Genomic DNA, 10,563 nt, shown 5'->3' with positions numbered 1-10,563 from the left:
CCTCCCCTGCCCCTCTCAATGTTGTTTATCGCAGTTGAGTCACCGAATCTTTCACAGCAACATTGAGAGGGAAGGAAGAGGCATAAGTGTCCCAACAATTATGTCTGGGACTGTGTAAAAGAGGAATTCTTGGTATGTGAGTACTCGCTAGCTGTATTGGCGGGAAATCGTATCATACTTGTGTGCGTACACGTATCAGAGCGAAATTAAATGCTGGGAGTAATGAACGATTTTAATCTGAAGAAGAAATTATTACACGAAATAAGTGTTCCCTTATTTTCTTAAAGAGTGTAACATTAACATTTCATAGACAAAACGATAAAGATATAAGCGGTCACGTTTGGGTTGAAGTAGCGATTGCGTGATACCTGAACAGTTTTTTACATGGTAAACAAAGATCTCTGGGTCAGTTGAAAACAAATAACACGCGCTATAGTAGAAGGTGGTTGTAGGTTGTTACTATTCCCAAAAGAGGGGCGGCGTTTATTGCACAGATACGTCGTACTACGTTTATGATGGAGTTTATCAATAGAGAGGCTGAAGCATCTAGCGTCTGTGATGAGCATGATGGCCGTTGCAGTACAAGTGAGAGTTTGAGCGCTCGAGATGTGAGGCGAGTTTACCTCATTACTTATAGTCAAGCAAACAGAGACATTGTCATTCTGTCAGGAATGCCTCGCAAATATTAACAAAGTCAACTTATTAGAAAACTTCTATTTCCAACAAGCCACCATTTCACCATGGTATTTGTTATGTGTATGTTTCTGAATTTCAAGCACTCACTGTAAGCAACATTTCTTGCAGGACCTTGAGTAAACAAGACCAAATGAAAACGATAGCATATTTTCAGTACGGGATAGTTCAATGACAGTACTAAATCTTTCAGTCATCTAACCGTTGTTACTTTCCCTTTTTGAAGTAGCGATTGCGTGATACCTGAACAGTTTTTCACATGGTAAACAAAGATAACTGGGTTAATTCAAAACGAATAACATGCGCTATAGTAGAAGGTGGTTGTAGGTTGTTACTATTCCCAAAAGGGGGGCGGCGTTTATTGCACAGATACGTCGTACTACGTTTATGATGGAGTTTATCAATAGAAAGGCTAAAGCATCTAGCATCTGTGATGAGCATGATGGCCGTTGCAGTACAAGTGAGAGTTTGAGCGCACGAGATGTGAGGCGAGTTTACCTCATTACTTACAGTCAAGCAAACAGAGACATTGTCATTCTGTCAGGAATGCCTCGCAAATATTAAGAAAGTCAACTTATTAGAAAACTTCTATTTGCAACAAGCCACCATTTCACCATGGTATTTGTTACGTGTATGTTTCTGAATTTCAAGCACTCACTGTAAGCAACATTTCTTGCAGGACCTTGAGTAAACAAGACCAAATGAAAACGATAGCATATTTTCAGGACGGGCTAGTTCAATGACAGTACTAAATCTTTCAGTCATCTAACCGTTGTTACTTTCACTCTTTTCGAAAAAATACCAAAAAACAACAAAACAAATTTCATCCCTTTTCCAAGTCATCTCATTCCCATTCCCAGTGGAGAGATTACACGCTCCGTTTTCAAAGAGGACGGATATTTACCGGGAACTATACAATGGTCGAGAGATACGTGACTTGCCAGGTAATTATAGGTTTTATTTTAATTACGTTTACCATGTCATACTTTATATCATCGACCTTCCACCCACCATTACAACACCTTCCACTCGCAACAATGGAAAACCTCGCCTACGATCATCTTCATAGTCATCATCTTCATGGTCCACTTCACGACAACCATTATCACGCAAACAGACAAGACACTCTGAACACACAGACGGAGGACGACAGCATAGATCCACAGAACGCAAGAAGGATTCAAGAAGTTACAGCTCACGCAAAGAGAGCAGAAATCGCTTGCATATTCAAAGGCATCGCCATCATGAGAGAAATGATGACCCAAGGCATGGACATCCTAGAGAAACGCCAGCCAACCCACAGCAATGACACTGACAAAATGTAACTCCTGTATGTTTCGGAATTTCAAGCAGTAAGCAATATTTCTTGCAGAACCTTGAGTACACAAGACCAAATGAAAACGATAGCATATTTTCAATACAGGGATAGTTCAATGACAGTACTAAATCTTTCAGTCATCTAACCGTTCTAACATCACTTGTTACTTTTCCCGTTTTCCAAAAAAATACCAAAAACAACAAAACAAATTTCATGCCTTTTGCAAGTCATACGATTCCCATTCCCGGTGGAGACATTACACGCTCCATTTAACTACAGTCTCACACATAATTAGTTGGGACACTTCATGCGAACGTCCTCTATTCCCTTCTCGTGCCTCCCCTGCCCCTCTCAATGTTGTTTATCGCAGTTGAGTCACCGAATCTTTCACAGCAACGTTGAGAGGGAAGGAAGAGGCAGAAGTGTCCCAACAATTATGTCTGGGACTGTGTAAAAGAGGAATTCTTGGTATGTGAGTACTTGGTAGCTGTATTGGCGGGAAATCGTATCATACTTGTGTGCGTACACGTATCAGAGCGACATTAAATGCTGGGAGTAATAAACGATTTTAATTTGAAGAAGAAATCATTACACGAAATAAGTGTTCCCTTATTTTCTTAAAGAGTGTAACATTAACATTTCATAGACAAAAACGATAAAGATGTCAGCGGTCACGTTTGGGTTAAAGTAGCGATTGCGTGATACCTGAACAGTTTTTCACATGGTAAACAAAGATCTCTGGGTTAATTGAAAACAAATAACACGCGCTATAGTAGAAGGTGGTTGTAGGTTGTTACTATTCCCAAAAGAGGGGCGGCGTTTATTGCACAGATACGTCGTACTACGTTTATGATGGAGTTTATCAATAGAGAGGCTGAAGCATCTAGCGTGTGTGATGAGGATGATGGCCGTTGCAGTACAAGTGAGAGTTTGAGTGCACGAGATGTGAGGCGAGTTTACTTCATTACTTATAGTCAAGCAAACAGAGACGTTGTCATTCTGTCAGGAATGCCTCGCAAATATTAAGAAAGTCAACTTATTAGAAAACTTCTATTTGCAACAAGCCACCATTTCACCATGGTATTTGTTACGTGTATGTTTCTGAATTTCAAGCACTCACTGTAAGCAACATTTCTTGCAGGACCTTGAGTAAACAAGACCAAATGAAAACGATAGCATATTTTCAGTACGGGATAGTTCAATGACAGTACTAAATCTTTCAGTCATCTAACCGTTGTTACTTTCACTCTTTTCGAAAAATTACCAAAAAACAACAAAACAAATTTCATCCGTTTTCAAAGTCATCTCATTCCCATTCCCAGTGGAGAGATTACACGCTCCGTTTTCAAAGAGGACGGATATTTACCGGGAACTATACAATGGTCGAGAGATACGTGACTTGCCAGGTAATTATAGGTTTTATTTTAATTACGTTTACCATGTCATACTTTATATCATCGACCTTCCACCCACCATTACAACACCTTCCACTCGCAACAATGGAAAACCTCGCCAACGATCATCTTCATAGTCATCATCTTCATGGTCCACTTCACGACAACCATTATCACGCAAACAGACAAGACACTCTGAACACACAGACGGAGGACGACAGCACAGATTCACAGAACGCAAGAAGGATTCAAGAAGTTACAGCTCACGCAAAAAGAGCAGAAATCGCTTGCATATTCAAAGGCATCGCCATCATGAGAGAAATGATGACCCAAGGCATGGACATCCTAGAGAAACGCCAGCCAACCCACAGCAATGACACTGACAAAATGTAACTCGTGTATGTTTCGGAATTTCAAGCAGTGAGCAATATTTCTTGCAGAACCTTAAGTACACAAGACCAAATGAAAACGATAGCATATTTTCAATACAGGGATAGTTCAATGACAGTACTAAATCTTTCAGTCATCTAACCGTTCTAACATCACTTGTTACTTTTACCGTTTTCGAAAAAATACCAAAAACAACAAAACAAATTTCATGCCTTTTGCAAGTCATACGATCCCGATTCCCGGTGGAGACATTACACGCTCCATTTAACTACAGTCTCAGACATAATTAGTTGGGACACTTCATGCGAACGTCCCCTATTCCCTTCTCGTGCCTCCCCTGCCCCTCTCAATGTTGTTTATCGCAGTTGAGTCACCGAATCTTTCACAGCAACATTGAGAAGGAAGGAAGAATCATAAGTGTCCCAACAATTATGTCTGGGACTGTGTAAAAGAGGAATTCTTGGTATGTGAGTACTCGGTAGCTGTATTGGCGGGAAATCGTATCATACTTGTGTGCGTACACGTATCAGAGCGAAATTAAATGCTGGGAGTAATGAACGATTTTAATCTGAAGAAGAAATTATTACACGAAATAAGTGTTCCCTTATTTTCTTAAAGAGTGTAACATTAACATTTCATAGACAAAACGATAAAGATATAAGCGGTCACGTTTGGGTTGAAGTAGCGATTGCGTGATACCTGAACAGTTTTTTACATGCTAAACAAAGATCTCTGGGTCAATTGAAAACAAATAACACGCGCTATAGTAGAAGGTGGTTGTAGGTTGTTACTATTCCCAAAAGAGGGGCGGCGTTTATTGCACAGATACGTCGTACTACGTTTATGATGGAGTTTATCAATAGAGAGGCTGAAGCATCTAGCGTCTGTGATGAGCATGATGGCCGTTGCAGTACCAGTGAGAGATTGAGCGCACGAGATGTGAGGCGAGTTTACCTCATTACTTATAGTCAAGCAAACAGAGACATTGTCATTCCGTCAGGAATGCCTCGCAAATATTAACAAAGTCAACTTATTAGAAAACTTCTATTTGCAACAAGCCACCATTTCACCATGGTATTTGTTACGTGTATGTTTCTGAATTTCAAGCACTCACTGTAAGCAACATTTCTTGCAGGACCTTGAGTAAACAAGACCAAATGAAAACGATAGCATATTTTCAGTACGGGATAGTTCAATGACAGTACTAAATCTTTCAGTCATCTAACCGTTCTAACATCACTTGTTACTTTCACTCTTTTCGAAAAAATACCAAAAAACAACAAAACAAATTTCATCCCTTTTCCAAGTCATCTCATTCCCATTCCCAGTGGAGAGATTACACGCTCCGTTTTCAAAGAGGACGGATATTTACCGGGAACTATACAATGGTCGAGAGATACGTGACTTGCCAGGTAATTATAGGTTTTATTTTAATTACGTTTACCATGTCATACTTTATATCATCGACCTTCCACCCACCATTACAACACCTTCCACTCGCAACAATGGAAAACCTCGCCTACGATCATCTTCATAGTCATCATCTTCATGGTCCACTTCACGACAACCATTATCACGCAAACAGACAAGACACTCTGAACACACAGACGGAGGACGACAGCATAGATCCACAGAACACAAGAAGGATTCAAGAAGTTACAGCTCACGCAAAGAGAGCAGAAATCGTTTGCATATTCAAAGGCATCGCCATCATGAGAGAAATGATGACCCAAGGCATGGACATCCTAGAGAAACGCCAGCCAACCCACAGCAATGACACTGACAAAATGTAACTCGTGTATGTTTCGGAATTTCAAGCAGTGAGCAATATTTCTTGCAGAACCTTAAGTACACAAGACCAAATGAAAACGATAGCATATTTTCAATACAGGGATAGTTCAATGACAGTACTAAATCATTCAGTCATCTAACCGTTCTAACATCACTTGTTACTTTTCCCGTTTTCCAAAAAAATACCAAAAACAACAAAACAAATTTCATGCCTTTTGCAAGTCATACGATCCCCATTCCCGGTGGAGACATTACACGCTCCATTTAACTACAGTCTCAGACATAATTAGTTGGGACACTTCATGCGAACGTCCTCTATTCCCTTCTCGTGCCTCCCCTGCCCCTCTCAATGTTGTTTATCGCAGTTGAGTCACCGAATCTTTCACAGCAACGTTGAGAGGGAAGGAAGAGGCAGAAGTGTCCCAACAATTATGTCTGGGACTGTGTAAAAGAGGAATTCTTGGTATGTGAGTACTCGGTAGCTGTATTGGCGGGAAATCGTATCATACTTGTGTGCGTACACGTATCAGAGCAATATTAAATACTGGGAGTAATAAACGATTTTAATTTGAAGAAGAAATCATTACACGAAATAAGTGTTCCCTTATTTTCTTAAAGAGTGTAACCTTAACATTTCATAGTCGAAACGATAAAGATGTCAGCGGTCACGTTTGGGTTAAAGTAGCGATTGCGTGATACCTGAACAGTTTTTCACATGGTAAACAAAGATCTCTGGGTTAATTGAAAACAAATAACACGCGCTATAGTAGAAGGTGGTTGTAGGTTGTTACTATTCCCAAAAGAGGGGCGGCGTTTATTGCACAGATACGTCGTACTACGTTTATGATGGAGTTTATCAATAGAGAGGCTGAAGCATCTAGCGTGTGTGATGAGGATGATGGCCGTTGCAGTACAAGTGAGAGTTTGAGTGCACGAGATGTGAGGCGAGTTTACTTCATTACTTATAGTCAAGCAAACAGAGACGTTGTCATTCTGTCAGGAATGCCTCGCAAATATTAAGAAAGTCAACTTATTAGAAAACTTCTATTTGCAACAAGCCACCATTTCACCATGGTATTTGTTACGTGTATGTTTCTGAATTTCAAGCACTCACTGTAAGCAACATTTCTTGCAGGACCTTGAGTAAACAAGACCAAATGAAAACGATAGCATATTTTCAGTACGGGATAGTTCAATGACAGTACTAAATCTTTCAGTCATCTAACCGTTGTTACTTTCACTCTTTTCGAAAAATTACCAAAAAACAACAAAACAAATTTCATCCGTTTTCAAAGTCATCTCATTCCCATTCCCAGTGGAGAGATTACACGCTCCGTTTTCAAAGAGGACGGATATTTACCGGGAACTATACAATGGTCGAGAGATACGTGACTTGCCAGGTAATTATAGGTTTTATTTTAATTACGTTTACCATGTCATACTTTATATCATCGACCTTCCACCCACCATTACAACACCTTCCACTCGCAACAATGGAAAACCTCGCCTACGATCATCTTCATAGTCATCATCTTCATGGTCCACTTCACGACAACCATTATCACGCAAACAGACAAGACACTCTGAACACACAGACGGAGGACGACAGCACAGATCCACAGAACGCAAGAAGGATTCAAGAAGTTACAGCTCACGCAAAAAGAGCAGAAATCGCTTGCATATTCAAAGGCATCGCCATCATGAGAGAAATGATGACCCAAGGCATGGACATCCTAGAGAAACGCCAGCCAACCCACAGCAATGACACTGACAAAATGTAACTCGTGTATGTTTCGGAATTTCAAGCAGTGAGCAATATTTCTTGCAGAACCTTAAGTACACAAGACCAAATGAAAACGATAGCATATTTTCAATACAGGGATAGTTCAATGACAGTACTAAATCTTTCAGTCATCTAACCGTTCTAACATCACTTGTTACTTTTACCGTTTTCGAAAAAATACCAAAAACAACAAAACAAATTTCATGCCTTTTGCAAGTCATACGATTCCCATTCCCGGTGGAGACATTACACGCTCCATTTAACTACAGTCTCAGACATAATTAGTTGGGACACTTCATGCGAACGTCCTCTATTCCCTTCTCGTGCCTCCCCTGCCCCTCTCAATGTTGTTTATCGCAGTTGACTCACCGAATCTTTCACAGCAACATTGAGAAGGAAGGAAGAATCATAAGTGTCCCAACAATTATGTCTGGGACTGTGTAAAAGAGGAATTCTTGGTATGTGAGTACTCGGTAGCTGTATTGGCGGGAAATCGTATCATACTTGTGTGCGTACACGTATCAGAGCGAAATTAAATGCTGGGAGTAATGAACGATTTTAATCTGAAGAAGAAATTATTACACGAAATAAGTGTTCCCTTATTTTCTTAAAGAGTGTAACATTAACATTTCATAGACAAAACGATAAAGATATAAGCGGTCACGTTTGGGTTGAAGTAGCGATTGCGTGATACCTGAACAGTTTTTTACATGCTAAACAAAGATCTCTGGGTCAATTGAAAACAAATAACACGCGCTATAGTAGAAGGTGGTTGTAGGTTGTTACTATTCCCAAAAGAGGGGCGGCGTTTATTGCACAGATACGTCGTACTACGTTTATAATGGAGTTTATCAATAGAGAGGCTGAAGCATCTAGCGTCTGTGATGAGCATGATGGCCGTTGCAGTACAAGTGAGAGATTGAGCGCACGAGATGTGAGGCGAGTTTACCTCATTACTTATAGTCAAGCAAACAGAGACATTGTCATTCTGTCAGGAATGCCTCGCAAATATTAACAAAGTCAACTTATTAGAAAACTTCTATTTGCAACAAGCCACCATTTCACCATGGTATTTGTTACGTGTATGTTTCTGAATTTCAAGCACTCACTGTAAGCAACATTTCTTGCAGGACCTTGAGTAAACAAGACCAAATGAAAACGATAGCATATTTTCAGTACGGGATAGTTCAATGACAGTACTAAATCTTTCAGTCATCTAACCGTTCTAACATCACTTGTTACTTTCACTCTTTTCGAAAAAATACCAAAAAACAACAAAACAAATTTCATCCCTTTTCCAAGTCATCTCATTCCCATTCCCAGTGGAGAGATTACACGCTCCGTTTTTAAAGAGGACGGATATTTACCGGGAACTATACAATGGTCGAGAGATACGTGACTTGCCAGGTAATTATAGGTTTTATTTTAATTACGTTTACCATGTCATACTTTATATCATCGACCTTCCACCCACCATTACAACACCTTCCACTCGCAACAATGGAAAACCTCGCCTAGGATCATCTTCATAGTCATCATCTTCATGGTCCACTTCACGACAACCATTATCACGCAAACAGACAAGACACTCTGAACACACAGACGGAGGACGACAGCATAGATCCACAGAACGCAAGAAGGATTCAAGAAGTTACAGCTCACGCAAAGAGAGCAGAAATCGCTTGCATATTCAAAGGCATCGCCATCATGAGAGAAATGATGACCCAAGGCATGGACATCCTAGAGAAACGCCAGCCAACCCACAGCAATGACACTGAGAAAATGTAAATCGTGTATGTTTCGAAATTTCAAGCAGTAAGCAATATTTCTTGCAGAACCTTGAGTACACAAGACCAAATGAAAACGATAGCATATTTTCAATACAGGGATAGTTCAATGACAGTACTAAATCTTTCAGTCATCTAACCGTTCTAACATCAATTGTTACTTTTACCGTTTTCCAAAAAAATACCAAAAACAACAAAACAAATTTCATGCCTTTTGCAAGTCATACGATTCCCATTCCCGGTGGAGACATTACACGCTCCATTTAACTAAAGCCTCAGACATAATTAGTTGGGACACTTCTTGCAAACGTCCTCTATTCCCTTCTCGTGCGTCCCCTGCCCCTCTCAATGTTGTTTATCGCAGTTGAGTCACCGAATCTTTCACAGCAACATTGAGAGGGAAGGAAGAGGTATAAGTGTCCCAACAATTATGTCTGGGACTGTGTAAAAGAGGAATTCTTGGTATGTGAGTACTCGGTAGCTGTATTGGCGGGAAATCGTATCATACTTGTGTGCGTACACGTATCAGAGCGACATTAAATGCTGGGAGTAATGAACGATTTTAATCTGAAGAAGAAATCATTACACGAAATAAGTGTTCCCTTATTTTCTTAAAGAGTGTAACATTAACATTTCATAGACAAAACGATAAAGATATCAGCGGTCACGTTTGGGTTGAAGTAGCGATTGCGTGATACCTGAACAGTTTTTCACATGGTAAACAAAGATCTCTGGGTTAATTGAAAACAAATAACACGCGCTATAGTAGAAGGTGGTTGTAGGTTGTTACTATTTCCAAAAGAGGGGCGGCGTTCATTGCACAGATACGTCGTACTACGTTTATGATGGAGTTAATCAATAGAGAGCCTGAAGAATCTAGCGTCTGTGATGAGCATGATGGCCGTTGCAGTACAAGTGAGAGTTTTAGCGCACGAGATGTGAGGCGAGTTTACCTCATTACTTATAGTCAAGCAAACAGAGACATTGTCATTCTGTCAGGAATGCCTCGCAAATATTAACAAAGTCAACTTATTAGAAAACTTCTATTTGAAACAAGCCACCATTTCACCATGGTATTTGTTACGTGTATGTTTCTGAATTTCAAGCACTCACTGTAAGCAACATTTCTTGCAGGACCTTGAGTAAACAAGACCAAATGAAAACGATAGCATATTTTCAGTACGGGATAGTTCAATGACAGTACTAAATCTTTCAGTCATCTAACCGTTCTAACATCACTTGTTACTTTCACTCTTTTCGAAAAAATACCAAAAAACAACAAAACAAATTTCATCCCTTTTCCAAGTCATCTCATTCCCATTCCCAGTGGAGAGATTACACGCTCCGTTTTCAAATAGGACGGATATTTACCGGGAACTATACAATGGTCGAGAGATACGTGACTTG

This window comes from Montipora capricornis, chromosome 2 (genome assembly GCF_036669925.1).
Source record: "Montipora capricornis isolate CH-2021 chromosome 2, ASM3666992v2, whole genome shotgun sequence".
Classification (NCBI taxonomy): domain Eukaryota; kingdom Metazoa; phylum Cnidaria; class Anthozoa; order Scleractinia; family Acroporidae; genus Montipora; species Montipora capricornis.
Note: the sequence above shows the minus strand (reverse complement) of the source record.